The 6,842-nt window shown below is 40.6% G+C and overlaps 1 long non-coding RNA gene across 2 annotated transcripts in view; it reads left to right on the top strand.

Annotated features, from left to right (window-relative positions):
- LOC109289556 overlaps positions 1 to 6,596 on the top strand; it is a 29,405-nt gene extending 22,809 nt beyond the window's left edge. For both annotated transcript variants that reach the window (XR_002095407.1, XR_002095406.1), the window contains one exon: positions 2,884 to 6,596. This is a non-coding gene — a long non-coding RNA (uncharacterized LOC109289556). The remainder of the gene's footprint in view (positions 1 to 2,883) is intronic.
- The last annotated feature ends 246 nt before the right edge of the window (positions 6,597 to 6,842 follow it).

Below are 6,842 nucleotides of genomic sequence, written 5' to 3'. Positions count from 1 at the left end.
ACAAAAGATGCTGTACCCAAGCCAAAAAAGGAAAGAAATCCTGATTTTTATTTGCATGAGATTATTTTATTGGGTGGAAAAAAGTAATTGAATTACATACAATAAAATAAGTTCTTGGTTTTTTTGGAGGAAAACAAAGACGAATATAATCTAGGGAAAAACCCTCAGAACAACAGGAGAATACTTGCCAAACACAGAGCTCCTTAGCAGCTAAAGTACCTCTTAGTTGCCCTCTTATCCCTCTGGAAACAAATATTACTAGATATGTTTCAGGCTGCTATATTAGACTTCTGTCTGCCCCTTTACCATGCCTTCATCAAACAAAGTACTTAGACACCTGCTTAACCTTAAGCACATTTAACGTTATCACCAGGGATCCTAGTTTTCTCTGTTTAAAAATTGCAAATTCTCTGATTTAGAAAGAAAAATCACAAATTATGATTAAAAACCCCCAAATCTATGTTTTTCCACAATTTAAAATGAAACACCACTATAAAGGTATCAGTTGAACACAATGCTTTATGGATATATTTACAATTTTAAAGCAATTGGGAAGCCTACTAGTGTCTCAATTACTATAATAAAATAAATTCTAAATACCTATACATATTGGCATTTGATTTTGTGTTTTTTATCCTGTAAAATCAGAGCTCCCCCTGCCCCCTTTGCTCACCAGGATGCAGGTCCACCTGCGGCTATCCCCCCACTGCTTTGTTGTGCTAATCAGCCCTGACATGATAGTGCTTTGCCCATGCCATTGGCCCTCACTGTCAACCCACAGCCCCACAGCCTCACTGGTGCCCATCATTCCCCACCCACAGCCCCCTGGTTGCTGCTGGTGCACCTCACCCCCAACCCACAGCCTCCTGGCCCTGCTGGTGCCCCTCACTTCCCACCCACAACCCCCTGCCCCCACCAGACCTGCTGGAGGGGACCCCCAGCTGCCAGGGCTATGGGTCCAGGGACCTGGGTCAACAGCTCCCTAACCCCCACTGCAGCATCTGTGCCCCAGCTGCTGCCCATGGGAGGTGGCAGCTGCTGCAGTGAAGCCTGTCTCCCCCTCCTCCATGGGTGGCATGGCTGGAGCCCATGGTGTAGGGGTGTATTCTGCCTGGAGTGGGCTTGGGGCTCCCTGCCCTGGTGCCCTGCCCCTAGGGGCCTCCATGGCCCAGCTGGCAGGACCTGGCATGGCAGGGCAGGGCAGGGCATAGCAGGGCGAAAAGGCTCAGTGCTGCTGCTAGGAGCCCTGGGCTGCCATGGCAAGGCACCCCATGCTGCCCGGAAGCAGCAAGGGTGGCAGCGCAGGGTTGGTGGGCGGGCAGTGCTGGGTGGGCAGAGGGTGCCTTGCCATGGCCGTGGCACTGAGCCTCTCTGCCCTGCTCTGCCCTGCCATGCCAGATCCCACCTGCAGTGCTGCAGAGGCCCCAGGGGCAGGACAGCAGGGTAGGGAGCCCTGAGCCCACAGCGGGCAGCCTGCATCCACCCCTGCCCCATGCACAAATCTAGGGGGCACATGTCCCCAGTGGAGTCCTGGGAGTGTGCACAGTGGTGGGGAGCCAGTTCCCCAGACAAGTCACCTGCACTACATCCTGCTCCCCACCTGGTGTCTGCAGCCATGCATGCCAGCCCCAGGCTCCAAACCCCACACACCAGCCCAGCTGGTCAGCAGCCCTAGCCCTAGCTCTAGCCCTAGCCCTGCTCAACTCTCTCCCTCACTATGGGGGCCTCAATTTCTGCACCCCACCTAGACTTACTTGCAGGGAGCTGTGCATGGAGCCCCCTGCCTGACCGTCCTCCTCCCACTACCCCCAGCCCCTTGCAGAAATCTGCCAGATGTTCTAATTTTAACATTACAATTAAAATTTTAATGTTAAAATAAAACATCTGGGTTTTTCTCCTTGAAATGAGAAAATCCATGTTTTACCACTTTTTTAGTGTCAAATGGAAAACCCGGATCCCTGATTATCATCAGAATGAGAGAACACATCCACAGACCCTCTCTTATAGCCTTTACCTTCAAATTATAGTAATCTGGACTTTCTTGTGTTCAGGGGCCTCTAAAGTCCTGCTGAAATCAATGTTAAAAAACAAGGCCTTAAGACATTTCCCATTTGCGGAGGAAAAGGAACAATTGTACTTGAGGTCCATTTGATTAGCTTCCTGATCCTAATACTGGTAATGAGACTGTTCCTTGTGTGTGTCCATACACTTTGTTGTGTAGAACTGGTAGTCTGTGAATTATAATTTAGTGCTTCAATATTTTTTTTTAAGGGAAATTATTTCAAATAATTTGACATAATGACTTTGACTTAATGAGGTCATGAGGCTCTTCGCCTTCCTCCCACCAATGAAAGAAGATATGTGGTATAAGCTAAGAGCCCTGCACCAAGAGCTCTCTGCCACTGGTTGTAGGTGGTCAAATCTAGGACCTGCTAAAAAACAGCACCTGACTTCAGTTGCCATAGTGGCACGTAAAGGTGAGACCTTGGGCTGGGCTACCAGTTTGCCTTTGCATATTGTAGCTGCTCATGGCAATATAGCTAAAGGTGACAAATGCCTAGCTTCATTGCAGGGCTGTCTCTTACTTAGATGTTCTTGAGTTTAATTTTTCAAAGGTGATAGGAGCCTCTGAAAATTTCTGAAATCATGTGCGAAGTTCCAGATATACAGTTTATATACATACCGCCTGCTCATGGTGTGCTTAACTTCATTTTGCTTTCTGTCCCTCCTTCCACATATTTCATGTTAAAGTTTAAAAAGATACCTCACTATGATTGTGAGGTGAGGTGCTGAGAATGCTGCTTCTGCTCTTAATTCCAGGATTTGTTTTCTACTTTATAATAGTGTGATGGATCTGATCATTGTTCCTTCTTTTTGACAAAGGCAACTTGAATTGGGTCTCTCAGACACCACAAACTCAACCTGTGAAACTGTTCTGTAGGAGCAGTGCTGCATGAATGGCGATAGTGACTGGACTACAACAGCTCCTCACACCATGTTTGTCTTCTTTTCTTTTGTTTAACTTTTCAACAGGATTAAAATTAATAGAGCAATTTCACATGTAGGCTGCACATTTTTAAGATTAAAATAAATTTTAGAAAATTCTCATTGTAAAGAATAACAAGTAAAAAAAATGTGGTTTGGCATTAGCAACAGGGTCCTTTTAATCTGCATTTAAATAAAGGTATTGACTATGTAAAACACAAGGCCGCCTCCAGCAGCACATAAATAAGTGTTTGCCAGGTATAGTATTCGATGTGGGCTCATACTTAAGATTTTGAAGGCACACATCAGTAAATCTTTGGATTGCCAACCATTTGTTGTTTGGTTCAGTTCTATTGTATTTTTTTTTATATTTTACCTGCCTTTAGAAGGGGCCTGAGCACACTTGTTTATAGATCATTAAATAATGAAACAATTCATACATTTGTAGCAGAAAACTTCTGATGTATTTTATCAGGTAAAATAAAATCCTGGCATTTGCCTGAAGTTTTCCTTCACCTTAAATAAACAGATGCCCAGTATGACTGAGAATATAATACCCTAAAGTTTAAGACTGGTTTGTAAACACAGTCCCTAGTGTCTACTATTGATCTTTTGCTATTTTAATGCATTTTTACTGACCGACATGTCCTGTGGTAAAGAATATTGCCTAAATTAGTTATCTGATTGGTTCTTTTGATTAATGATGGGACTGTGCTTCATTACACATGACAACATGATCAGAATAATCACTACAGCCATAGAAGCTGGGACTGGCATTTTTTATTCCTTCATTTTTAAAGTTCATTTATAAAATTATTTAATGTATACGTCCTAAGTTGTAATTTATTTACATGACACTTTTTTCGATGGGAACTGTTGTACTGTGTCACAAATGGCTAAGAAAACAAGGTAAACTAGATGTACAAATCAATGTCTTCTGGCTCAAGGGGAAAAAAACATAATCAAGATTCAAGAGCTGACCTTGTCCAAAGTCCAACTTGTCACACAACAAACACTGAGGCACCCAACAAATCATTAGGATCAGCAGCATGTATTCAAAGGAATGTTTAAATGATATTATTTCTTGCTTGAGTTTTTACTGAAGCTTCAGAACTGGAGTGAGTGTGCGATTTGACACCACGTCTGCAACTTCTAGCTGGCCATAAGCCACACCCAACAGAAGGCAAAAAATGGGAAGCTATGGCTGAAATAACTCTCCTGTGCCCCAAGCAAGGCGTCTTTGCTTAGAAATGAAGGGTACTATGTGACAAAGCTTGTTTATTGCTCAACTAAGTAAGGACTCTGAGGCCTGGTTTGAATCATTACTGGTATATGACTGTTATTCACAAGGGAACATCAACCTCTGAAATGGTCTAAGCCAATCTAACAAGATCTAACAAGTCCGGGCAGCGAAGAGGCTACTTGTTTAAGTAGCCATCATGTTAGGCACTCACAGAAGCACTAATTGTCCTGGCTTAGGTATCTCTCTTCCACAGTGCTGACTGTCCCATTTGGAGGACCAAAACCAGATGTGGTGTTTAGCACCCACTTAGCAGTTCACTATCTGCCATAGCCCATAACACCTTTACCTGCTTTGAGGTTCTTGATTGCTTTTTAGTAGGTCATTGTGGGATTGATCTGTTTAAATTTATAAGGACATGCATTCCATCTTATGTCATGTTGATGAATGATTCAAAATTTTAAATGGCAATGCAACATTTAATGTTTTGAAAAATGTTTGAATGGTGTCATGCACAGAATAAATGGCAGCTTTCATTTTCTTTCTTCAAAATTCCCTGGCAGCCTGTTTACATGATGTTGACAGACATTTTAGCATTTGCCAGAGAAATAATGTGAAGGATTGGATCCTTGCCATATAATGGTTTCCTTTCTATGGCAAGTGTTGAAACAAGTATGTGTTTGCATAGGATACACACACATACATTTTATACTTATTTCCAAACAAAATTTGTTTGTTTGCTGTTATGGTTACAGAAATCTCTTTTCCATCAGCACTATTTCCAAAAGGGGTGGAAGCTAAGAATTCAGGAGAGTCTGGTATACAACCCAGACCTGAACTAGTGCAATTAATAATATGTAACCATTACAACATCATAGGAATGGTCTCACTGACCCAGCCCCTGAACAACCTCAACTTTGCCCTGATATTGGTTTTAGATTTTTATGTAAAATTCAAATATTACATTTTGGAATGGATTATACCAATGGAGTTACCAGGTGGAGAACTGAATATTTTCTTATTACTTTGTGTAAGACAGCACCCAGAAGCCTCAGTTTGGGAACAGAGCCCTACTGTGCTTGATACAGTCCAGTATATGTAACACACGTAATATATATCAGTTGCCTACTGCAGGGTAGGGTAGATAGATCAACTCTCTTCATGGGTAACTTCAAAGTAACTGCATGGGTACAGTTATTCCACATGCAGCCAATTGCAGGATCAAAGTTGAAGTTGTTCTATGTAGTTAAGCATGGTGCTTTATTAGGCCAACAAAATCATTCCCCCGGAAGAACTGTGGCTTTATGATGGTGAACTAAGAGTTGATTTTAGCATGTGTCCAGTCTGTTGTTTGGTGGCTAATATTATTTATCTAATTATGGTTACTTGGGACTTTTTGCTCATGCGAAAAGACAGCTGTTAAATGGAACTTGTTTAGTCATACTTAAATTTCCATTGATTTCATATAGTTATATAAAAGCTTGGACTGGGTCCAGTCTTTATACATGAAAGAATAAGGTACTAAGGATTTGTTTTAATACATAGAGAGAAAGTTGTATGACTTTCTACTTCATAATAGTTTGGGGGTGTTTTGTTTAGAAACCATCAGAAGTAAATCAGACAGTCGCATATACTTGAGTGTCTTGCTGAATTGGGGCTTATATTGAAAACTGTTGCAAACTTACTGTATAGCTCACTGTGTTTTAGTGTTAAGGAGTATATGAAATATATACTAACAGTGGGGTTCCATGCTGTAATTAAAAGCAAAGTTAGTTTGTAGGTGCTGCATGTGTGAATAAAGGGGACGGCAGTTTTTTCTTGAACTATGAATAAAAACTAAAATAAAGCATGCTTCTTTACTTCCAGTTAAAGAGTCAGTTTTTCTCTTCAAAAGGTTTATTGTATAAATACAAACACAAAATCAGTTATCAATTATGTAATATATATGTATTAGTGAAAACTTAAAAGTGGGCATTTTGGAGCTCTTCATATAGCATTCAATCCTTTATACTGTATAGAATTAGATAGCATAGATGTTGAATATGCAAGTTGTATGTTAATATGGTTAAATGACTAGTGAATTGCCCAACGCAATCAATTGAAATATTCAACAACTTTGTGTTGAAGTTGAAGGAAATTATTACCTTGAGTCTGCCAAATCCATGATACAACTTTGCATTTGCAATAATGTGTGCCTTATTTAGCATTCAAAAACATATATATAGTTTACTTTAATGAAGTAAGATTAGTCCATTAAGGAGAGACTTGTTACAACTGCAGAATGTAATAATCTGCGCTATATAGGAGCTTTAAATGCTGGTTGGAGGATTTTACTTTTTTGTTCATAATGCACATTTAAAAAAAACTGCAAAGGCATCTATATTGTTTTGTCTTTTTATTATTTGTTTATTTACCCTAAAAATAAAATGACTTGATATAAGTGTGCAATGCTATTTACTTGTATTTTAAAGCCTTGCATAATATTATACAGTAGATTGGAATGCATACTTATGCCTTTGCATTTCATTGGACAGCTATGCTAAAGCAAATAAAATCAAACACATACATTCCCATTCAGTGACTTACAAACTGTAAGTGATGGGCGGAAAAAGCTGCA

Source organism: Gavialis gangeticus, unplaced genomic scaffold (genome assembly GCF_001723915.1).
Source record: "Gavialis gangeticus isolate Ggan-Ray unplaced genomic scaffold, GavGan_comp1, whole genome shotgun sequence".
In the NCBI taxonomy this organism is placed as follows: Eukaryota; Metazoa; Chordata; order Crocodylia; family Gavialidae; genus Gavialis; species Gavialis gangeticus.
The sequence above is the reverse complement of the archived record's forward strand: the minus strand, read 5'-3'. Positions and strand labels throughout refer to the sequence as shown.